Here is a 26,284-nt window from a genome sequence, read left to right on the forward strand (position 1 = left end):
GCTTGTTTACAATTTTTGGGCAATTTTTAGGCATTTTGCCAAGGCACCCCTGAAAAAACCTGAATGCTCCCCAGTTGAAAAAGGCTGGTCTAGAACAAGGGAAATGTAATAGCTAAAGTGACCTCACAGGACATATGAAGCACTGTGGCTTTCCTCTGCCTCCTCAACCCAGGCCAGTGATTTAAGTGATTGTAAGAACAGTGATCCTGTTGCCTAGGATGTAGGCTGTGTATAAAAGTAAGGGGAGCATGTGCACTATGAGCATTAAGATTGTTGCAGCCCAGAAGGATGAAGGCCTAAAGAACTGCTGGATCAGCAGGTCATTTTATTTTAGAGGAAGGCTTTTATGTGTGAACGTAAGACCAGAGATAGATATTGGAAGCCCAACTCCAGGAAAACAAAAAGTCCTGCTCATTTCTCTCTAGGGAACAAGTAAAACACTTTTACTTACCTTATTGTCAGCAGACTGCAATTCCCTATGTTCTGGCAGTGAACTGTTTATTGGTGTCCTCACGTCACTCTGAGGAAGGGAGGGTAGAACCACTTTAAGAAGAGGTCAACTATAGAACCAGTTGTTTTTCTTTCATTTTAAACTATAGGGTCAGGATTTACTAGAATTACCAAGGTCTGTTGTTTAGAGATAAGGTGGAGTCAGAATTAAATGTTGATTTCAGCTATTGCCATTCAAGAGTTAGAAGTATCTTCAGAATATCACATAAAAGTTTGACTTGGCTAAAATAGGTCCTCCTGCATAAGATCTTTCATTAGAGGAATAAGCTTTCGGGGCTCTTGGCATTCATGGGGTTTGGAAATGTGTGCTCCTGCAATGGGTAGATATCTTTGGATCGCTTCAGTGATTTTGTAGCTCCATTCTCAGTTGTGGATACAGACAACTGCAAAATATCATCTTGGCACATATGCATATTAAAATTGTGAGGTTTCTAGGCACATGCTAGAGAGTCTTTTGAAGAGTTCCTTTTGACTTCGCTTTTTACTTTTTTATTGTAACAGCAATGGTCAGGAAACATGGCAAGTACAGATTTTTAAATCAAAGTTTTTAATCCTGCCCAATACCATTTAGATAAAAAAAAAAAACTATGTTTAAATGGAGATGGAAAAAATGTATATGTGTGTGTATATTATATTATATTATATTATATATTAGCCAGCTAAAAAAAGTTAGGAGCCAATTTTTCTTTTTTTCAAAGCTTAATTTTCAATGACAGAACAGCTAGGGCGGCGGGCGCACATGCACCCTATCAGAGGTGCCAGATCGCTGCTTGCCGGCAGCAGGGCTAAATTTAAAAAAATAAATAAAAAATACACCTGCCTGGTGCCCTGGACTGCATGTTCTGGACATTGGGTGATATAATTTGCGCATCCCTGTGAAAGGAATGGCAGGCACAACACTTCCAGCCCCCAAGCACAAACCAAACGCAGCAGAAAGCATGCGGACCATCCCCAGTAGGACACATGCCCAAGGCAGAAAGGCCACATTACAATCTGTCCATCACCTGGCCACCATATGCATGTGACTGGCGGTTGCTCCTAGGTGGGGACAGGGCGATAGAACAAAGTGTCTGTGCAGCTGTTGTGCCCCAATAGACATCAATGGCATGGGGATACATGGGACACCTGTGCAGGTAAACACGGCCCTGCAAGGGGTGTACAGTATTGTGAAGGAGGGCCTAAATCTATGGGGAGGTTATGTCTATTCAGTTATTTTCAGTTTCTGATCTGTCAGATAAAATTAATGCATGTATGACCACCAATGTACTTGATTGTACATACTTCTTGTATGTTGTAGCAATCTCTGTCCATATCTGCCTACAAATATCAATATAAACACATCACCCATTAGAAGGGCTTCCTGAAGTCTCATTTAAGCATTCATTGTGTGTAGGAGCCTCCACTGACTGTGCTCAATTGTGCAGTGTTTCCATGTCCCAAGCACACGCACAGCATGCTGGGAGTTGTAGTGTGTGGAGTCCCCGGCCCTCTTCGGTTACCTTCACCCTCCTCAGCAACTCCGGGCACCTATCTATAGACGTGCCGCTATGTGCTTAGTGCGGGCACACTGCAGCTTCAGTCCGATCTCCAGGCGGATGCGTGCCTCAATGCTGTCTAAGGAGGCGACCAATAGGGTCAAAGGAGGAGGAACTTGACGGAAGATTACCAGCGAATGGCGTGTGTAACGGCCAATTGTTGGCAACTCCTGTGCTCTGGCACAAAAAAAAAAAAACCCGAAAAAAATTTCTAGTTGCAATTGCGACCTGGCGCCTGGGATTTGTCGAGGTGTGTGTGTGTGTGTATGTGTGTGTGTATATATATATATATATATATATATATGTGTGTGTGTGTGTGTGTGTGTGTGTGTGTGTGTGTGTGTATATATATATATATATATATATTTTTTTTTTTTTTTTTAAGAAAGCAGCACTTTTTGGGATTGTTTACAGTAGCTTTGCACTATGAAATGTCATCTGTGGTAAAACACTTTTCAGGGGGCGTTTGACAGGTAGTCAGGAGGAGTTATGTCACTTCCTAATTTAACCCCTAAAAGCCTGCACCACCGCACCGCAACCATGTGCATTCTGGGGTGACCCCAATCATTATAGTGGGTCATCGTTGGCGGTTGGTACTGTCTTCCAACTGTGAGCTAATTTTTTCCCGTGGTAAAAGCATTTTTTGCTGCAGCATGTGTATAAACCCATATGACCGCCTTTGCAGCTTGGAAAAGGGGGGCAGTGAAAAAGCAGCTGCCTGTTTTTTACTGATTCCCAATATCAAGTGTAAACCAGGCCTTACCTTGCTGGTCCCTAGTGTGTCTCCGCAACAGGGTGATAAGCCACTTTTTGTATATAGGAATTTCAAAAACAGGCAGTTGTAGCATGTCTGTTTTTCCTATAGTGATACAAAGTAACAGCTACAGTTCTAAGCATACTAAGTTGTTTATCAAGCTTGATAAAGAGCATAGTATGATTAATGGTGTGTGTAATAAAAAGTGTGTGTATGTATGTGTGTAATATATATATTCATCCTAAAGACCCTCTGGCATCTGTCTTGGGAACAGAGGAGCAGAGAAAGTGGGGACACCTGCATGATCACCTGACCATATGTCTGCCCATTCACACATGGAAGGGAAGATTTATTTTCATACCAGTTGCACTAAAAAATAAAGACACAGCCCAGGGGGCAGCCCCTGCTGGTATCCAACCTCCTCCGCACCTGAGGGATCAGGCCAATGTGGGGGTACTGCAAGCTTTTCTTTTTTGTCATATGATAATGCAAGAGTTTGCAGGTGAGACATTTTGCAACACCAGTAAGCCATCGCCCCTGGTATCCTTCACATCCTCAGGGTCTCCTCCCCCACCCTCAGGCCACCAAGGGCCTAACTATTGCTTTGCAGCCCTGTTGCAGAGATTTTTATTCTATTATTATTATAAGTCTAGGTCCCTTTTCTCATCAAGAAATGCAGTTCCATTTGACTGTAAAATGGTTTGCGTTCTGTCCTACTAAGGTCTAACCATTTGATGAAAATGTCATCCTAAATTAGGGCTAATAAATGTACAGCTCTTTCACATGTAATGACCCTCACTATTAAATTTGTTTTATTGTCTTTACACCAGGGATCGACCAATATCATTTTTTCAGGGCTGATACAGATTTTCCGCCCACCCTCTAGGCCGATAGAGGATATTAGGTACGATATTCCGTGCATTTGAAGTTTTTATTTTTATACTGTCCTTTTTTTAAAACTTTTTTTTTTTTTGCTTTCACAAGGAATGTAAACCTCTCTTGTAAGAGCCGGTTCACAGTACCGCGACCAGAAAGTCGCCCCATGAAGGAGCGTCTTTTTAGTGCGACTTTAGCACAACTTTAAAGAGACTTTTGAAGAGACTTTGAAGAGACTTAAACGATAGGCGACTTTGTCTGTGGGGAATGCCTGGGTCATCTTTTTCTTTTTCCTGGAAAGTCTGATCACAGTCGCTTGAAAATAGATAAGGATCCGACTTAGAGGCGACTCCCATTGAAGTCTATGTGCACAAGTCGGATAGAGGTCTCCTTGAAGTAGTACAGGAACCTTTTCTGAAGTCGGAGCAACTTCAGTAGTGCATATTAAGACGGCTCGCATTCATTTACATTGAATTTGTAATGACAAGCGACTTGGGGCGACTTGAGGTCGCACAAGTCGCGTCCCAAGTCGGAGTAGTGTGAACCGTGTCTGACAGTAATAGGCAGTGACAGGTACTCTTTATGGAGCAATCTGGGGTCTATACAACTCAAAGGCCGTTAGAACGCCAAGTTTGGCTGTTCTGAATACTCTGTTATTTTTAAAGGCTCCTGTAAATGGAAGTGATACTACATCGGAGACCCAATTTGAGCCGATTCCGGCTTTGTTCAGGTCTTCGGCCAGCCGGCTGGTCGCTCAGGCCTCCCGGTGGGAGAGGAGACCTGGGCGGGCGACGTGAGGCATCACTCCGGTACAACCACTTGAAGCAATATCGGCAAGTTTGTGACCGATACTTCAAATAAAGTGAAAATTGGTCCCACCGATAATCTGTTGAGCCCTACTTTACACACACTCTTTATTGGTGTGCATTCATCTAACTTTCTTCTCAGTCGGGTGTTAACAGTTGTAGATCTGTTTTAATTAACCACGTTCACTTTGATATTAAAAGGGCAGCAAGGACCTCATGATTTGTTCTCAGTGCCAGCATAATTCTAATATTTGAGACTGTTGCTGGAACAATATAAATTAATACAATAATGGTTTCAAGATTTGTATAACTGTTTTTTTGCAATTTTTAATTTTTCCTCCAAATTGCTCTGCACAGACTTGAACGGATCAGCCAGTAGACTGTAATGTCTGGCTGCGAGAGGACACTTTCCATTGGCAGCCTCTTGCCTGGGTAATGTATTCCCCAGAATGTTTTGAAATAATTCATTCCAGACTCAGCGGCAGTTGCTTTCAATATTCACTTTCAGCCTTGTTTTCGTTTCCAGCAGATCTACAATGATAATCATCTGCAAAAATTGTATTTGTACACTATTTTCCATGAGAAAAAAAATTACAATTATGTAAAGCATGCTTATGTTTTCTTTATTGTAGCATGATTTGTGTAGAAAGGGCCACTTGTATACTGTAATACTTTACAAATGGTAAATTACATAACACATGTGCAAAAGGGCTTTATAAAAACTAATGGAGATGGAAAAACAGGCTGTAATCAAAATCTGTAAAATAAATTTAATTTCCCAACCTAGTCTGGGAAAATACAGAATCTGGTTACTATGGACCACATAGACACAAAATAAAATGGAACAGAAGTCCCTATTTGATCTTTTCTTGCTGTACTAAAGGAGTCTCCTGTGCTTGTGTTGAGTAGCACTTCATGTTTTAGGATCTTTGTATTTGGGATAATTTACTGCATCTCAGTCATTTGGTCAGTTGCACTTTTAAGACCACCTGCTTTCACCTTGGATCTGCTGCGACCCTCCTTCCATCTGGGTTTACAAACATTCAGCCCAGTTACAGGGGAGGATGGAGAGCTTCCTCTCTCTCGGAATGGGCTGTATGTTTTTGTAAAAACTGCTCGTATTTACACGTGATGGCTCCGATTGGTTCCCATAACAGTCCACATCACAGCCATTAACAGCCGGTTCACACTGAGGCGATCCGACTTCGGGGGGGCGACCTGTGAAGTCGCGTGCACCGCGACTTCGGCGCGACTTGCAGGGACTTCACATAATGGAAGTCTATGCAAGTCGCTCCGAGGTCGCCCCAAAGTAGTACAGGACCCTTTTTTTAAGTCGGAGCGACTTGTGTCGCTCCTATTAGAACGGGTCCTGTACTACTCAATGGACCGCGACTTGTCAGGCTGACAAGTCGCCTGACAAGTCGCGCTAGTCTGAATGGGCTCTTATGGACAAATTTGGCACCCACGGTTTTTTAAAGTGATGTTTATAAACGGCACTCTAGTAAAACATGTTCACTTACCTTCTGTTTGTTTTTCTTTACAATACAATGGTTAGTATGTGTTGTGTGTGTTTTTTTTTTTTTTTACACATGGTCTGATCTTTGACTTAATAACAAAAAAAAAAAATTGAACATAGGTTGGTGAGGCTCATTGTAATTTAACAAAAGGGGCAGTGAAATGACACATCTTTTTAATGTGGTATATCTGGTTATAAGTCTAATTTGTTAAAGCTACTAGAAAATACTTGGGCTTGTAGAGCGTTTTGTAATGAAAGCATATCATGTTACAACACATTTAGCTGATGTATAATGCATACACTTAAATTATTAGCCTATTGTGCTTCCCTTTACCTTCTGGGCAGACGCAGCTAATGCTGTGACAGAGATTTTCTGTTGTCTGTTTTTACATCTGGAGAAAGTTATTCACAGCCTGCAATTTGTTCCTTAGATTTACATGCCCCTTAGAAACCGGTTTACCAAGATTTTTGTGTGTTTTACTCTCCTTTTGTATTACCTAAGCTAGAAAGATGCCAGACCCGTGTTTTAGGGAGCTCAGTTTGGAGGGCTAAGTAACAGCAAAAAATAGAAATTAAATCGATGGTATTAGGCTTCTGCTGTTTACAGGACAGCAGCACGTGGTTCAGGGTCGCTTTACTATTCTATATGTTGAGGTGCTAATGATTTAGCAGGCTGTAGTGATGTATTCAAAATTTCTTTCCACAAAGAAGCCATTTTTCATTGCTTACTAGTGGTAACGGATAATTTTTTGTATTTTAAACCGATTTTGTTAAAATGTTGCAGACTCAAATTTTAGTGTACAAGGTTGCCATTTTAACATTGACTTCATCTAATAATTCTATAAGTTCCGGTTCACATTGGTGCGATACGGGAAGCCATGTGAATCCACTGCGGGTTCCAGCATTGCACCCGACTCGCAGGCAGTTCACACTGCCATATGCAAACTGCTGGGGGTGTCAATACAAAGTTAACCACACCCCCCAGATTAGTTTTCATATCGCAGTGCGAACTGTCAGTTCAGTCCAGAAACGGATTGCAAAGGGTCCTGTGCAACTTTGGTCCGAATACCATGCAAATTCAGCCGTGCAATCTGCATGGCTGAATTTGCATAGCACAGACATCACATGGGATTTGCACAGCAGTGCGGTGCGAATCACATGCAATGTCTTCACATATGTGTGAACCGGCACTCAAGGAGGGGAGGCCAGCTTTCAGCGGTTGTTGGCGGAAAATGGAGAGGATCAGTTCCTGTATATGCCTCATCCACTGCCCCTCCTGTCTAAGTGTAAAACAGAATGTGACTGGGGGGGCCGCACAGGGCACCTGGAGCATGGGGCGGGGTCGCCATTGTGACTCCTGATGCTACACTAGTGGTTGGAGGGTGCAGTAAAAATGCATCTGAACTTTGGGGTTTTAATGCCCCCCAAACTGCAAATGTAATAAGCCCATACTGTTTTGAGCCCCATTTAAGGCTGCTTTTACACTGATGTACTGTGTTGTATCAGCACCGCGCGTGCCGTGCAATACAACTGCAGCTTTCCTGCTGTTTAGTTGCTCTTTGGCATTGACTTCTGTTATATTTTGCCAGTGTGGTGCATTTTCTGAAAGCACACCAAACTTGCAGGATATAATAGAAGGATATAATAGAAGTCTTTGGCTCAGTGAAGCTAGCTTGCAGGAAAACGGCATGTGAGAGCAGCCTAATAACCCTTTTTTTTTTTTTTAAAGTGCGCATATATGCCAGTTGCAAAACTATGATGTTTAATACATAATATGCCCATTTGCTAAACTGTGATGTTTAACAAACTGACCTTTTATCTTTAAGTTTCTGCTGGAATCGCTGGATGTTAGAAAGGTTCCTGTGCCAGGCGGAGTGATACCAAATGCACTTTGCCTGGGACAGGAGATGGCACAATAGAGGAAGCATAGGCTTATGCGGCTCTGCTCCTTCTGCAGCAGCAGCTTGCTTCTTTCAGCTCAAGCTCCAAACACCCTGATGCTCTGGGAAGGAGGGTCACAACCCAGGGTCTGAGCTTGCCAACCCGCCCTTCCAGAGCAGGAGGTCCCAAGCCACATCAGAGGGGCCTGTGGGACACTAGTTGAGCACTCCTGCTTTAAACAAGGTTATGCAGCATGTGTTTTATGAAAAGGTAACAAATAATTTTCATTATAGACCCTCATTAAACTCCCTAAAACAATTCTCAAGGGGTTCCCACTCCGCATGCAAACTTCAATACAAAGAGTAGAGTCCTCTATATCACCACAGCTCAGATAATGTATATCTTTTTTTCTTCTGGTCACTTTTTTTTACCAATTTTGTGTTTATAGTAATCATATGACTTCCTGGCTCTGGTAGTTTATAATGCAGGACATTTTGTGAGCCAAATGTGAAATTCACTTTAGGCACCCATGCTCTTCAAGTATCACCTGCTGCAACTCTCAGGGTCCATTTATCTGCATATCATTACTGCACGCACGTTTATGTTCAGTATTTTATAGTTCACATCTGTGTGTTGTGGTGCACTAAAACCCATGTATGCTGTAGAGCACTGGTTAGGTGCGTCAAAATGCCATTCAAAATGAGTGGTGCTGCAGCTCTGTTTTGTGCCCTTTGGTAATGTCATACTTTGGGTTATCACAAAAGTTTGCATGGGCCCTTAACCTTGTTGTCACACTTAGCCTTATCCTCCAAAACATAACATTGAAATGAGAACCCTTAACATTAAACATTTCCTAACATTTAATTGTGTGCAGGTATTTAGGCCAGGGCTTGACAAATTTTCCTGAAATCTAGGAGTCAGCTAAAAAAGTTAGGAGCCAGTTTTTTTTTTTTTAAACAAACAACCAAGCTTTATTTCCAAAAAAAAATAACATACTAAATTTACACATAAAGACGACTAGAACCCCCTTGTCCTCTATAGCGCAATCGGATGGAAACGGACCCAGACCGTCTGTCTGTTTCCATCCGATGCCATCTGATCGATCCACGGGATGGATAGAAAATAGAACCACCATCCGTCTGTTTTTGGCAGACAGGATCAGATGGCGGCAGATTACTGCTCCATAGAGGAGACTGAAGGGTCCGATCAGGTCTGCCTGAAAAACTGACAGGCGGACCTGATCAGACAGCCCGGGTGAAAGGGGCCTTCGGCTGTGGCATGGCGATGAGGAAGAAAAAAAATTATATATTCTATAATTTTCTTTTTATAATATTTGAAAAAAAAATAGAAAAATAAATTATTTTTTTATTTTTTTTATAATTGAAAAAGGAAAAATAAATTTTTTAATAATATTTAAAAAAAAAAAAGAAAAATACATTATTTTTTTAATAATTAAAAAAAAATAAATTAATAATAATAACCAAACTCCCTGTCCACTTACCTTTTAAGCAAAGGTAAGTGGACAGGGAGATGAAGCCTGCAAAAACTTCCCTCTCATCTCCTCTTTGGTAAGGAGATGGACAGGCAGGGGAAACAGCCATTAGTTACTGCTTGTCAAACTCCCGGCCACCACAAGAGGGCGCCAGTTCCCCGTTCTCTCACTGAAGAAGGCCGAAAACCCGCGGCCTCAATTTTTGGACGGCGCGGTAGTCCGTGCACTCGGTGAGTGGTTGGGGGGGGGAGGGGCGCAAAAGGGACAGGACACCTCTTGCAGTGCACCCCAGGCGCCAGGTTGCTAATTCTAGTCGCCAATGCGACCTGGCGCCCGGGGTTTGTCGAGCCCTGATTTAGGCTTGTTGAGCAGACTTCTGGATAGTAGCCACTTCTCATGTGTTAAATATTTTTTTTTTTTTGGGGAGGGTGCCCCAGTAGCCTGGATACTGGGGTGCACTAGAAAATAAAATAAAAACCAACATTTGCATGGCTGCCGTGTAGCGGTTGCCCTTTCTGGCACCTGTGCTTCATGTTGGTGGCGACCAACGCATTACATTTCTGACCAGTAGGACGACGCTGCCAATCGAAAGACACAGGATTACATAATGACTCTGCAAACTCTGTTTGCAGTTTCCTTTACAGAGCACCCAAGGAGTCCACAAGGATAGTGTTCAAAAGTAGCTCAAAAAGGTGTTTAGGCATTTAGAGGAGCCTGCAACCCAAAAAATATAGTGGTTTGCTTCCAGTTTTTATACTTCTAATTAGTGAAGTTACCAAAAAAAAGCACAATCCATTGAATTTCAAGTAATCGTTTTTGTTTTTTAAAAACAATAATCCAATGACTTAAAGGCATGCTGAGGGCACTACATAGCCTTTGTACAAATGTAGCTACAATGGTTAACTAACGAGGACATCTTAATGTAAGCAGAATTTACATTGGCATTCTGTTAGTAGTAAAGGTTAGACTATGTTTGACAGTTTATTGTAGACAAATATTTATCATGTTCTTCATATTTCTTTTCTTTAGGTCTTCAGGCAAAGTATTTCTTTAGCCACTTTTTGCAGTGATAGATGAGTTAAGACAGGCTTCTTTGAATAGCCTCAGTTTTTGGATTCATAGTACTAAAGATAGATTTGTTACATTTGTCAAAATGATGTTTAGTATAATTTACGTTTAATGTGTTGCCGAACACAGGATATTCTTGGATTCTGAAATTGCAATGACCTCTCAGCTTCTTGCCAGACTTGTTGATGAATGTATTTTAAAAAAAAATATGAATGGCTCTCAAGAGATTTAAAGCTATAGACTAAATGGAATGTGTTCTACAGAAGTTCATTCCTGAGCCTTACAGGCCAACCAAAAGGAGTCGGGAGATTTGGTGTCTCTGTCTGCCTTTTGTTTTCTTGTATGAATCTTCTGCATGAAAGTTTCCCAAAGAAAGGAATGCAAAACATTTTTTTCATCCAATCTACTCATGAATAAGTTGGCACACAAGGTCATAGGGTTTTTATTCAATCCGGGAGACCTTTCAGGTTTGTTTATTTTATTAATTTTTAATTTTTCACTCGTTCACTTATTAAATGATTCACTGTATACTTAGAGGAGCTTTTCAGAAAAAAAATAAAGTCCACAGCTACAAATACTGTAGCTGCTGACTTTTAATATTCAGACACTTACCTGTCCAGGAATCCAGCGATGTCCTAACTTAAGCCAATTTTTTTAAATTGGGTGCTGCTGCTGCCATCTCCACTAAGAGAAACCGGCAGTGAAGCCTTGCAGCTTCACTGCCGTTTTCCTACTGCGCATGGGAGAAGTGCGCTGTGCTCTGTGACTGGGCTGGCTGTGGAAGAAGGAGGGGGGCAAATTTCCGGCTAAGTTCTAACTCAAAACCAGGTGCCCCCCCCCCCCCAAGAGGTGCCAAATGTGACAGCAGAGGGGGGAGGAAGTAGACAAGTGGAGCTTCCCCTTCTGGTTGGAGCTTTGGTTTAAGTGCCTGATTCAGATGTGTAAATATGTGTCTTACCATAAATATAAGTGCCTATGTTTACCTGTACAAAAGTGTGTTCAACACAATAGTTTGAGTTTTGTTTATTAGTTACATTTTTTCTCCCTCCTTCTGATACTAGTTCATAACTTTGTGCTATTGATTTTGGGATGCACACGGAATGTGAGGTGCAGATTGAAAAATCTTTTCCCTTGGAATAGCTTGTTTTCACTTTTGTGAATGTACTGGAAACTCTGCTTGGATTGTGAGCAGAATGGAGCAAAGCTATGGGGCAGCAAGCCAGCTGGAAGGTTTGACGTTGAGGCGTTGGTTGCTGACGGTGGGGAAGGGGAATGTAGTGGGATGTACTTTAGAAAAAACTTATAGGGCACAGTTAGGTTAAAGTGTCATAATTAAGAGAAATGCAGATATGGTTGGATGCAATATGCAATTTGGCATTGACAGGGCAACAGGTGTCAGTCTTCAGGTCACCTCTGACCTTCCAACAAACTGTAAGGCACACATAAAGTGAATTTAGTTAAATAGGAGCAAAACTAAATGTTTGATGAAGTTTTAGAGGGTAGAGAGCACCAACCGGTAAAGACAGTGATCTGATCTATGCATGTAACTAGGTGTGACCCTAATATTCACCAAAATAAACACAATTGAATAAGCCACAGCACAAAGAACATCATTTGTTACTCTTATTAAAGCATAATCCAGCAACTTCAAACTGTTTGAACTAAGGATCCCTGTTTTTAAACCGCTTATTGCCAGTGCCATTTATAAATGGTGCTGGTATGAAGTCTTAACACCTACTTCGGGGGCGTGGCCTGCATCTGCATGTGAATTGCAACGGTTTCCCAGAGCTCCCGCTCTGTGATCCTATTCACCCATCCTGCACAGCTCTTCGGCCCGGTTTATCTTGCCACAACCAGGCTTATTATTGTCAACTCTCAGCACGGTCTCTCCTCGGCCGAGCCATGCCAAGTTTAACCAGGTGGGGGAAGGACGATTCGCTTAACGCAGACTGCAGAGCCCCAGATGGCAACAAAATCCTCACAGCCAAGCCGCAGCGGGACAAACAAAGATGCCGGACTAGAGCTCTTTGCCCATGCAGCAGCTGAGGGCCTCCTGTGCTGGAGGGTCAGATGGGCAAATTGGAAAATGCACTAGCCCCTGTCCAGGTAGACATAGCAGATCCCACTGCTCTAGATCTGAATACCTTTGATGTGTATCACACAATAATGGTATGATTTGTGGGTATTCCTGAAAGGGTAGAATGCAGTAGCCCAGTGCAATTCATAGAAGATTGGCGTTTATTAACTAAAGCTAGAGAGGGCAAAAGTAGTCACATTACGCAGCCCCCTATTTACATTACGCAGCCCTCCATTTACATTACACAGCCCCCCTATTTACATGATAGTCCATTTACATTATACAGCCCCCATTTACATTATACAGCTCATTTACATCACACAGGCCCCCATTTACATTACACAGCCAATTTACATTATATAGCCTTTCCCAAGACAGCCTTGCCAGCGCACTCTAAAGGAACGGTCACATGCGCTCTGGCCAATAGTTCTCCTCCTCCTCCAGGCCGGAGGGCACATGACCGTGACCGAGGATGAAAGATTGGCGATAATAAGGTAGAGGCATCAGTTTACATATTAACCCTTACACACTGTAGGAAGGAATGCATGAAACAGAAGGACTGACACCGATTTGTTTTACATTTTTAGAGTATGCGCTGGCAGGGGGAGCCTGGACGGGTGTGTGGTCTCCAGACAACGCGACCAATTTATTTGGCCGCTTTGTGGCTATTAGTGGTCTGTTTTTTCATGACCGCATTGGTACTAGCACTGTACACGACCCTATACAGGGGCTTGTCCAGTTGGAGATCTGACCCGGTGAGTGCGTCACTTCCGGCGCTGTGGACGGACCAGTTCCGGCGCCGCCTGACACGCCGGGTTGAGGTTCAGTATGAACGTTAGCGCGGGAGATGCATCTGCAGAACACGGGAGTGATCCCTATGCAGCTGCAACACCGGGTAAGGATGAATCTCTTTACATATGGATGTGCGTCCTATGGTATCTGTATCCCCCTGCCCTTTCCATTCTAAATATACTTACCATTTTTCTATTTAGACTTTGTTTGACGCTACATCTTGATCCATTGTGGACTACTCAGGAACCTGCCCCCCCCCGAGCCACGGATACTCTACCCTAATATCTGGGATATATAGAAGGCCCTTGAATGAGTCCTCCAGTGTATGCACACTATATTATCTAAGCGGGTATGTGATATTATACAACCCAATTTTAAACAACTGGAGGGGGCCAATATTAGGTCCTTATACCATCCCTTTGTGAAGAGTTACCTAGATATATTCTCCCCTTTTGATTCTATCTAGATACAATAAGGTGTGTTGATGCAACCTAACATCTGGGAATAAACGATTTATATCGCTCATTTTCCCTAAACTGTCCTTTGGGCGCTGTTGCAGATTTAGGTATGTTTTTTGCATTATATGCAAACACCCCTATGGTTTAAAGCTCTGTATCCACAAGCATGACCTTTCCAGATTTTATAAACCTATCTTTACATCTTTGAATATCACCTCTTACATTTACTCACCTTTTTAGCGATTATTTTCACCTTTGGCACGCTATCGATCTATACTGTATGCTGCCTCCACACCCGTTGGTAAGACGTATGTTTATGGGCATTCTTCCTCCCCCCCACACCTATCGGGGCTTCTTGGGACGTCCGGGCTGATGAGACATCAAACTTCCCTCATATAAATGGTAACCATACTGTTAAACTAACACTATCATTGTTATACAGGAATACCAAAGAAAAGTGACTACTACAGCATAAATTAATATGTACCCCGGAAGAGGCAGTAAGAAAAACTGCGAAACATGTCGGGTTTTTCCGGTAGTTGTATCGGATATATTAATTATCAAGCACTGTAAAATGTACTCCTGTATTCATATCGTTGTATGTATGTCTTGTGCAATTTTATGCATGTTATTTTAAAACTTTGGATGAATAAACTTCATAAATTTTAATATATTTTTTCTATATATACATTGTTCAATTAATTGAGCTAAGTACCACTGAAAAATCCCTATTGCCCTCACCAGTTCTTATTCTCTCTTTTCTAGTCTATTAATTTCCAGGAAGGTCACTTCCTTCTATGTCTTTAGGGTAACAGGCCTTATCATCTGGACCTGCTTCCCCTCTACCTTTGGGTTCTTTCCCAATCATTTACTAAATTCTTTTGTAGAGTAAACTTAAATGGGAATAGGGTTGTGGGAGTGATTTTAGACGAATGGTTTTCTATCCTAAACTCTTTATTAAATTCTAAATGACTATCCCAATTATATATAATACATAGGTCATAGATGCCAGAATTGCTACAAAAGTATGGGTGTAGAGGTACTCTACTTTGCCCCAGATGTCTTAGGGAAGATCTGGATTTGAAGCATATGTTTTGGCATTGTCCTGAGCCGTTTAGGTAATGGCAGGATGTAGTAGATGTGGTTTATCTGGTAGTCCACTCCCATATTTACTCCACCCTCTGTGTGTTCTGGGATGGTTGAAACTTCCAGATGAGGATGCCTTATTGCCTATAGCTATAAGTTGCTTGCTCTTATAGCTAGAAAATTGATAGCTATAAAGTGGTTATCTTCTGTACATTTTTTAAAGTAGTATTGTTTCTTTTAAAGGGCCAGAAGAATGCTCACAATGTAAAGATTTGTGTCTCCACAAAAAGATAGGTTTCAACATTTTACCAAGTGTACCTTTTTAAGAGGTTCTTGAAATAACTGTACAGCATAAATGTGCTGGCTGGACAATGATTTTAGCATAAATCTCTCAAGAATGGAAAATCATTGATGTATTCTTGAGTTTTTTTAAACAGAAACCTCAACCCAAGTTAATTTGCTCTTGCTCGTAGCATTCTACAAGATGACTTTTACAGAAAAATAGTATTTATAATATTTATATTTCTGGCAGTACTGCTATTCAGAGTAAACTTTCTAAATCAGACTTCAGTAAATCTACATTACCGTATACATATTACGTATTACATTCCCTATTAATAAGCATCCAGTGGAAAATAGGACTGTACTAATGAGCTTTAAAACCCCAGATTGGTATAACAAGTATATAATGTTCTTAGTGCTCACCTGGCTAGTGTAAAGTTTTGTGAGGGACTTGTAAAGATTCACCCAATAAAACTAACTCCAAACAGGTTTGAATCTGCTCTGTAAAAACAACATACTTTAGTAATAACTGTGGAGGTAGAAATTAAATGCAAGTCATCTACCACCAGGAACTATAAAATAGCCAAGGTGAACAAAACTGTAAAGTACTGCATATATTGTACATGAGATCACAGTTGTCCTTTATTCAGTATCATGTCTATGGTGGCGAGTAGATACCGTGGGCTGTTTACTCTCAACTGGGAACATTGACTGGAAAGGTTAGACTCCCCTCTCCTAAGTTTAGTAGTGCTGGCAGCTTCTGCCTACAATACTGTTCTTTCTCCCTACCTTTTCCCATTGACTTGATAGGGACATAGTGCCAGCAGGTGATAGGATTGTGCCTGTTTGGTTACTACCCATAGACGCTACTCTCGTGTGTCTATGGGCACCCTAAGTATTGTCTGTCATATGCAGTCATAGGTTCTCTTTTGCTTTAATTATTGATGGTAGTGTAGATGGAAAAATTACAGCTTGAATCTCTTTACTATGGGATTGTCAGAATATTTATACTGCTCTAACATTCATGTAAATGAGCAAAGATCTGTAAGGTAGGAGAATCTCAACTTATTTCCATAAATCAATATGTAACAAGTTCTTTTTAATCGATTAATTTCTTTTTAACAGCATATACCAATCTTAGTGAATACAGGCTACAGTAGGGAATATATAAGTATACAAGACATGTATTCACAATAAATGGTTAGACTTGAGGTGACACAAAGAGATAACTTTTACATAAAATACAAACTTAAAACGATAAATGCAATGTGATATGTAGCTCAATGATGAAATTAAAAAGAAAGCAAGATTACGTTTTCCCCAGGTATAGTAGAAACCATAGATAAGTGTTCTATATAATCAGACCACAATTGTCTGCGAATTGCGCAGCCAACAGTCACTCCGCTGCAGTTGGGAGTGAGAATAGGCTATGCAAAACGGGAGACTAAATCGCTAATATTGCGCTGATCTTAATATTAATAAAAACGTATAAAAACAAAAATCACTTTTTAGAGAAAAATCTAATATGGTTCATACGGCTGGGACTGTAATCTCATTACCCTTAAACATGAAATTTAAAACATATAAGGAAGGAAATAAACGATAGTAAATAATAATCAAATAAACAGCAAGGTATATTTACCACATTTAAAATGGCTGCTAGCTTAAAATGGTCGTTACCAGAGTCCCTAAGATGGCTGCCTTCCCAAAATGGTGGCCGGTTAGGGAGGAGTTTCGTCTGGCGTCCTTCAAAGTTTCAGATAAGGGATGGAACAAGATGGAGTATGTATAGATGAGTATATGTATGGATGTAAGTAGCGTGTGTGTTGGGAGTGTAATGAGTGTGTCGTAATGTGTGTGTCCTATTACATCTGGGTTTCCCTTTTTTATATTGTGTTGAACAAAAGGGCAGTAAAATTACCATAATCTGAACCCAGAAGGAGGAACTTTATCCCCATTGGTTGGGATTACTTATCCATTAACTGGTGAGGTCATTGGGCGACACCTCTACTAGTCATCCAGTATATTGGATATTAGAATTATATAAGTTCTTCATTGAAGAATAATCATAAAAACAATATAAGAATCTGTCCATACTCTCATGGTATATACATATCCATCTAATATCTCCATCATGTATCTAGGTAAAGATTGAACCTGGTAATGCCATTTAATAAGGATATATTATTAATACTATCTATCTATCTATCTATCTATCTATCTATCTATCTATCTATCTATCTATCTATCTATCTATCTATCTATCTATCTATCTATCTATCTATCTATCTATCTATCTATCTATCTATCTATCTATCTATCTATCTATCTATCTATCTATCTATCGGAAATGACTAGATTTACCCAGAGACTACATTTAGTAGCAGTCACCAAAGGGGGCAGTATTGTATTACTCTTAGATTCAGTATATAGCATATAATAGCAGTATTATTACACTGATAACCTTAAAACCTCTGGCTGGGCAAAAGTAAGTAAATCACTTGGCCATGTCATATGCTGCCAGACTCTTTGGCTAGGATTGGAAGATCTATGGTGGCCATAAAACTTAAGACCTACACAAATGTTTCTAAAATGAAGTAATTAGCTTCACCTAAGTAAAATTATTATGTGCAAAAATATAAAACCAAAATGTGGTATACAAAACATTCCTATATATATATGTATACATATGTTACACACACGCATAATTATTGCTAATATTTTCTAACACATGATATAATGTATCTTTAAAATTTAGTTTAAATGAATCTAATGGAATACACTAAACACAGATAAGATTATAGGCTGGACTGGCCATCAGTGACTGGTATGGTGTCTGGCTAATTGACTCTTATCTGACGAGATGTAAAAAGGGCCTCATTATTTACGACCAAAGAAAGACAAAACTCTTCTTGTTGAAATGTCAAGACTCTCTGTAAAGGCATCTTGCAAAAGAACATGAACTGTCAGTCAACCCATACAAGATGGTTGCTGTACTGTTCAGAATCTCTATATAGAACTGAATATGTATGGCTTATATATATAATTCCATTTTTCTTTTATTTAATCTCCCCAATAATCCTGACAGGATTTTTTTCTTACAGCACACTGTTGAAAACAGAAAAAATGCATAGGGTTCTCCTCAAAATGCATTGCATGTAGGCGTGCACTCTGGCTGGCCAGAAAAGCGGGGTCGGTTCTCTTAATTTACTATACCAGGACCAATACTCTCAGCATTGGAAGGACACCTTGCAAGTGGGGACAGCAATCCCTAAACCACCTTTTACCCCTGCAAGGCACCTTGTCCCTATGTTCATGGGGACAACAGCCTCATCTACAAATCCTGTCCTGGGACTTCATTTTAGCCAATAAAAAGTAGGATGTCTTTACTATGAAAAACGCAGTTTTTTCTGCATTTGCACATTTTTCAGGAACTCACATTGAAGTCTGTTAACCTCCCTGGTGGTCTGATTATGTCAGAATTTTTGTGCTAAAAGCGGTACATTTGTTTTTCATGGAAATATGTTTTATATTTTAGGCCTGTAATTCTTAGGAATAACTCACTTAAATCTGTCCAAACAAGAGTCTAGTAGACACCCTGGGTATGATAGTTTGAAACACGAAATCCTAAATTATAATATAATAAATTTCATCAAATTCTTCATTGTTTTCTATGTGGGAAATGTGTTCATAAGCTGCTAGCACTAAAAAAGTGAATATATATACCTTCTAAACAACAAGAAAAGGAAAACAGTGCAGCGCTGATAAATACTTCAATCATATATAATCCATAGGTATAAAGTCCAATATGTATGTCACAATATAGGAAAAATGAAGATAGAGAGGGAGACAGGAAGGTCCTGATGTCACAAATTGGTGCAAAATTCACACGAAAAATCTACAGGGTGACAGACCATCCAAAACAGTGCAATACACAACACAGTGATCCTCCACCAGGTACATCTAAATGCTCACCAGATTTCCCAGAGAGCCAAGCCTTGAATCAAACTTCTGTGGGCAAAGGGAATACCATCTTACAGGTATCGGGACATCCTTATCTTCCGAGTAGATGCACTAAATAGCGCCAGAAAGATTTTTCATAGTGTAGTATGATTTAGGTATAAAGTAAAAAACATGTACATGTTCATAGATAAAATCAAGAGCTAAAACTCACATCAGACAGTCCGCCGCTCCTCCGCATGGATGCAGTGGACGGACGCCAGTGTGCAGGCCAAGTCCTGGACGCGTTTCTTGTCAATACACGTTTTTAACGGGAGTATGTCAATCACTGGCATTGTAAACTTGTATTAGTGTAGAAACCGGATGTTGTTAATTGCGGGAACCGGAAGTAGTCACGGCGCCATTTTCCGGAAGACCGGAAACGGAAGAACCGCCATTTTACTGGTGACTTGAAGTGACCTCATGCTGTGATATATTTTTTTTTTGCAGAATACAGAAAACAAATCTCATTGTGTGTATGAACAGCATGTAATCAACATTGATCTATATTTTTTTTTTATGGTGTGGGTTAAGTGACCCTTTACTGCCTTTTCAATCTGCTACAGGTGCTAATACATCCCTAATGGCACCCCAAAAGCAGATTGCAAGCGCAGTGTGGTTGTGGACACCAGATCGCGTGGTACTACAGTACTATGCAATTTGGTGTGGTGTATTTTTCAGTAGTAGTGCATGCACTACTTTTTGTGCCTTCTGGTTTTGAATGGGCTGCAAAATCGCACTGCAGGGGAGTGCACAGGAACACAGAACACGTTCCTTTGCCATTCTGGTTTGATCCAGCCCAAAGTCAGCTTGTGAACACTGGATGTCCCTGCCTGTCCTTGACCAATGCCAACAAGATTGTTTTGGAAATATGGAGGGAACCATTGTTTTTTTTACTCTTTAAAGAAACCGTAAGAAATCCTGCTCTACAGCCACTGCTTGGGGATTGAATAGTTGGGTTAGCAAAATGTAAACTTTGCTTGTTGTAGGAAAAACAATATTTGAGCAAATGGCAAACTTAAAAGCATAGGTTTGTCTGTCTGTTTTTGCTTTGTAGATACTGACACATGCAACTCTAGTCTGCTGTTATTACCAGCTCCAGTTTTGTAATAAGACAAAAATGCTGAAAACAAGTAGAGACCAATCACGTTAGTGAAATTATTTCTTAGCGCATTCTATACATCTGTTTTATGCAGCGCACCCCCAGATGGTTAAACGAATGGTAATTTTGATTTCTGGGACATTTCAGAGCATTATAGCTGGCTGCATATTGTGAAAGTGAAAACATTTATAAATAGCAGTTACAAATTGGCTCCTTTAGCTTTGCCTTAGCCTTTGCTTCTTTTAGCTTGCTTACTTGAAAGGCAGTGATGATGAGACAGTGAATGCTGTGGAACCCCACTGTTCTAATTAGCGTATTCCACAGAATTACTGATCCCTCTGTTCAGAGGTTCTCATCTGTCTTCTGTAGCACTTGTACAGATGGTGACCTTTTATTTAAAAAAAAAAAATGGAGTATATATTTTTCTCTGATCGATTTTGTATTTGTAATACAGGCTATGTGCCACCTCTTTTGTTCATTGACTGACACAGCTCCTGTCATTTTTTACCATTGAGTTATACCGCCCCCTATAGGAGTAGGACACTAGGCAGAAAAAACTTCTGGCTACACCCACGGGCAGTCCCAGGGGGTATACTCCCTCTCCCTGCTATAGTCGCTCGATTTTTTTCTGCCTAGTCAGGAGTAAGGTCCTAGTTCCTTTGCTGGGATCTTTGGTCCTGGCAAAATTTTTTAGATAGAACATTTTTCCTGCTGGACTTTTCCTGTGAGATCTACTATCAACTGCCAGACTGGGCACCAGGCTTGATAATTTAGATCCAGTGGTCACCCCAGTCTGGCCAGCAAGTGCACGCAGGGCTCAGCTCCGCGCTAGGTCGGCCGCGACATAGCCCCACTGGACAGGGGCTGGCCCTGCGAGTTAGACGTCTCGCAAGGTATACGACCTGGCCTTGGCCTGAGTCGCAGCGTTCCTCTTGGCTGACAGCCCACCATTTCGATGGAGTAGGGAATCTGTCTGGAGCTGTGCCTGCCTGGTTCCTGGTATGGTGAGTAGCTGTCCTCGCTCTGCCCCTAGAGGGTTTTGTGGCTCCCCTCCTGTTTTTGCTGAGTCCCTCAGCCCGCCTGTCCCCTCCACATACTGTGGCTGTTAGGGTGGTCTGGTCATTGGCCTGGGATGGGGGCAGGGCGCTAACTGGCAAAGGGGGGTCGGGGGGGTGCGCCGCCAGCGACCAGACGATCGACTGTGGGGGGGTTTTTACCTGGTGAGGGCTTCTGTCAGGGCCCCCGTCCTGCCTGGATCTGTTCTTGAGGTCTAGTCTTCCAATTCTGGGTCCTTGTATGCCTTGTGGTGCTGCACGGGCCGCCCTTTTGTTACAACCTGTGTATTCCTATACACGATGGTCAAGTTTGTGTAGTCCAGCGGGCATTTTTTGTGGTTTGCCATTGCAATAGTGGTGGTCATGGCAGTGGAACCCTGTGGGCGATGATTTCAGTGGTGGGAGCACCTCCTTATCCCCTGGTGTTCACTCCTGGATCATTTAGCTTCCTGATTGCCGCATGTGTAGTGCAGATTCTCCTGGTGGTTGCAGATGTCTGTGTCCAGCGGGTGGTGAGTCTGGTGGGGTCCTCTCCCTCTCTGCTGAGGATCACTCTGTGCCTTGTGCTCGGCGACCAGGTGCTGCCGCCAGTGCGGTGGGGGTTGTCCCTTAGCAGTGTTGCACTTTTTTGTGAGGTCCCCCTAGTGTCTCATGGAGTCTTTGGAGCACATCTCCCCACGATCCCCTCTCTGAGGCTGCGGGGCCCTCCGGGTCCCAACCAACCATCCATGCTCTGACGGCATTCCTGGAGTCACTTGTGTCCTGGGAAGAGGTGGCTTGCGGGGGACGGGCTAGCAAAAACTGCCCCCCGCCTTCCCCTGCCTCATCTGTCTCATCAGATCTTGAATCTGATTTGGCCACCACAGGTGTGGGTCACCCTTCTAGATCTGAAACCACGCGCCTGGAATCATCTGATAGAGAATTATTCATCCACGTCTGTGACCGCGCATGAAAAGGCGCTGGTGGATGCACTAATTGTATCTTTGTGAGAGACCCTGAAGATGGAGGAGGCAACTGAAGCTGCGATGGAGGCGCAGGTACCCTTTGGCATTTACAAGCCATCCAGAGCAGCAAAGGAGTTTCCTTTCCCTGCTTATTTTGACAGACTTCACTATGGCGTTACCCCCACGAGGAGTACTTTAAGGAGTGGACCTTCCCACTGGGGGTTTCCAGATTAAACAAGGCAACCATGATTCCAGTTGAAGAGTCCCCGGCCTTTAAGGACCTGGCTGACCGGAAGGCAGAGGCTGTGGCTCGCACTATGTACACCTTAGCTGGTTTGGCAATGAGGAGGCTGGTATTTACCATTGCCCTGGTGTCGCAAACTCTGACCAAGTGGGCTAATCTCCTACGTCATGACCTAGAGGGAGAACAGCTCCCCCTGCCTTTGCTAAGCCGCTCCTTCAGGGGGTGATTGTCCCAGTTCTGACTTCGGAACATCTTTTTTTCTCAATCCTGTTCACAGTCCCCAGGAAGGAAGGCAAAGTGCATCCAGTCCTGGAGCTCAAGGCGCTAAACAGCTTTGTGCGGGTACAGAAGTTCGAACGGTGGTGGCATCCCTGCGTTGGGGATTTCCTAGCCTCTATAGATATCAAGGATGCCTATCTTCACATGCCAATATGTGCTGGTCAGAAGCGTTTTTTCCGCTTTGCTGTGGGAGAGGAACATGATCAGTTTGTGGCGTTTACCCTTTGGTCTCCCCTCTGCTTCCCGGGTATTCACAAAAGTGTTGACTCTGGTGCTAGCCTTGCTACGCCAACAGGGGATAGCAGTACTGGGCTACTTGAACAATCTCCTTCTGCGAGTGGAGTCTCCCTCTGCTCTGGTGAATAACCTGTAGATCACAATACAAACTCTGCGGGAGTTCTGCTGGCTTCTGAATTTTTGGAAGTCTGCTCTGGTTCCGTCCAAAAAACTGAACTATTTGGGCCTGATTCTGGACTTGGCTGTAGCCAGAGTGCTCCTTCCTCTGGACAAACTCCAGAAATTGCAGACTGCAATTCGCCTCCTGCTGCCAAACAAATGGTCATCCCTCCGGACCTGCATGCGGGTGCTGGGCCTGATGGTATCTACCTTTTGAGGCGGTTCTGTTTGCACAGTTCCGTATGAGGTCCCTGCAAAGGGAGCTTCTGACCAAGTGGGACAAGACTCCGCAGTCTCTGGACAATCGGATCCGGCTAAGTTGGGGAACAAAGGAGTCCATGATGTGATGGCTTCGTTCTCTGGCACTACGGCTGGGAAAATCCTTCCTCCCCTTGTATTGGACAGTGGTCACCACGGATGCCAGCCTGTCCAGCTGGGGAGGTGTCCTTGGAAGCATTCTGCTCAGGGGATCTGGATGCTGGAGGAGTCCAGACTACCGATCAAAGTCCTGGAATTCCGACCGATCAGACTGTGTCTGGATCATTGGATGGATTGTCTTCATGGATGCCCAGTGTGCATTCAATCAGACAATGCCTTAGCTGTGGCTTATGTCAATTACCAAGGGGGTCACAAGAAGCGCCCTGGCAGCTCTGGAGGTAGCCGGCACTCTAAGGTGGGCAAAACTGTTTGTTCCAGCCCCCTCCGCCGTACACATTCCCGGGGTGGAAAATTGGCAGGCGGATTACCTCCGTCAGCAGGCGTTGGCCCAAGGGGAGTGGACCCTTCATCCGGAGGTGTTTTATCAACTCTGTCACTGGTGGGGCACTCCCGAGTTGGATCGGTAAGTGTCTCCGCTCAACAGAAAGGTGCAGAGGTTTGTGGTTTGGTCAAGGGATTCACTGGCGGGCGCCACAGGCACGCTGGTGGCCCCGTGGGGTCAGTACCGTCTGATCTACGCCTTCCATTCTCTCAAGCTTCTGCCCAGATTCCTACGCAGGATTGAGGCAGAAGGGATTCCGGTCATCTTAGTGGCCCTGGACTGGCCTCGCTCAGGTTGGTATGCCAATCTGGGGTGGTGGCTCACCGATGTTCCTTGGAAGCTTTCTCTCGGGGAGAATCTGCTGTCCTATGGACCGATCTTCCATCCTTCTTTACAGTCCCTGGCTTTGATGGCTTGGCTGTTGAACGCCAGGTGCTAAAGGATAGAGGTTTGTCTGAGTCGCTGATTCCTATGTTGTTAAAAGCTAGGAACTCTACTTCAAGGAAGATCTACCATCTTACGTGGAAGACTGAAATTGCGTGGTGTGAGTCTTTTGGAGTTCATCCTTGCTCCTTCTCGGTGGCTTGGATCTTAACCTTCCTTCCACAGCAGGTTGAACAGAAATTGGCCTTGAGTACCATCAAGGTCCAGGTATTAGCCGTCTTTTTCCAAAGAACTTTGGCCAAACACTCCCTGGTGCGTACTTTACTTTAGGTTGTCCTAAAGTGGATGTGTTCACATCTGCGGTAGCTTCCTTTGGACACAAGGTTTTGCAGGCTGCTGTTTAACAGGCCATGATCCCCCGAGGGTGAATACTTTTTTTTCAGATGGGCTCAGGGGCCTAACTGCAGGGGTTGCAATTGCAACCAGGCCCCATGCTCCAGGGGGCCTGTGCGTCTCCCCTGTACGCCTGGATAGGAGGGGCGGCGGGGGCAGCATGTAGAAAAATCACTGTCCTCCTTTTTCCTCTTGTAGCTGCAGGAGGAAAATGGAGGAGATTGTTTCCTCTGTATGTTGCCCCCCACCACTCCTCCTATCCAGTTCACTTGTGTTCTGCTGTCTCTGGGCCCCTCTGCGCTCCCCCCTCCCACCCACTGTGCTCCCTCCCCTCTCATGCCGGCTGCTACAGGGGATGTGTCACAATAGAGAACCAGGAAGGGGTCGGTAAATATGTAATTTACCAGCTCCTTCCTTTTCTGAATGGAGTCGTAATCAGTGACATTGTAAAAAAAATTTAATAAAATGATAAAAAAAATACAATTAAAATACCAAAAAATAAAAACTACTGACACCAGTGGGTGAACTTCCAGGATAGCAAAGGTCACACTTGCAACCGGGCCCTGGCATTCCACCACAGTGGGGAGGCCGAAAGTTGGCAGGAAGGGGGCCCACTGCAGAACTTGTAAAAGGGTCCCGCTGTGGGACCGTAATAAAGAGCCTCACACGAGAGAAAAGGGCCCAGGATCAGTGGGAAGAGCCCCAGGCTTGAAGGAAAGGGCCCCGGCCAGGGGTTCGGGGGCCCTTGCATGGTTTCTTGCATCGGGGCCCTGAAGGTTTTAGTTACGCCTCTGAATGGGCTCCAGTTGTTTTGGTTGAGCCCCTGTTGCCTGGTTAGCTAATGTTTAGCCTTGGGAACTTTTTGCGGTTTCCCACCCCTCATGTTTAACACTGCTTTGGGATGTCCCAATGGTCAGGAATGACAGTAGCTGTGTCTGTCAATGAATGAAAGAAAATTGGATTTTTGACTTACTATAAAATCCATTTTTTTTTTTTTTAATCCTAGTTATCATTGTATATTTGTCAATACCCAGAGATTTGTAAGTTGTAACATTGTATAAATGAATAGAAGTCTTATTTTGAACAGAGCAACACCAGGCAGCAAGCAATCTAAATCAATGAAACAATAATAATTGTGCTCAGCCAACAAGCTTTGCTAAATTTAAAAAGTCTACCTTATTTATCTTGAATATGAGGTTATTCAGTTCCCAGCAGCTGCAGTCATTAGGTTTCTTATTGGGATGCACCGAAATGAAATTCTTGGCCGAAGCCGAATAATAATGAAATGCTTGGCCGAAGGCCGAATACCGAACGCGGTGTTTCACATTTTTTAACATAAAATATGCCCATTAGCGTGCCCCTTAACATAAAATATGCCCATCAGAGTGCCCCTTAACATAAAATATGCTCATCAGAGTGCCCCTTAACATAAAATATGCTCATCAGCATGTCCCTTAGCATAAAATAAGGGGCACGCTGATGGGCACATTTTATGTTAGGGGGCACGCTGATGGGCACATTTTATGTTAGGGGGCACGCTGATGGGCACATTTTATGTTAGGGGGCACGCTGATGGGCACATTTTATGTTAGGGG

General features: G+C 42.9%; 1 protein-coding gene across 5 annotated transcripts in view; it reads left to right on the forward strand.

The window, feature by feature from the left end:
- SIPA1L1 (signal induced proliferation associated 1 like 1) overlaps positions 1-26,284 on the forward strand; it is a 469,532-nt gene that overhangs the window by 53,953 nt on the left and 389,295 nt on the right. The window lies entirely within an intron of this gene.

Source organism: Pelophylax lessonae (assembly GCF_965119305.1).
Source record: "Pelophylax lessonae genome assembly, chromosome: 13".
In the NCBI taxonomy this organism is placed as follows: domain Eukaryota; kingdom Metazoa; phylum Chordata; class Amphibia; order Anura; family Ranidae; genus Pelophylax; species Pelophylax lessonae.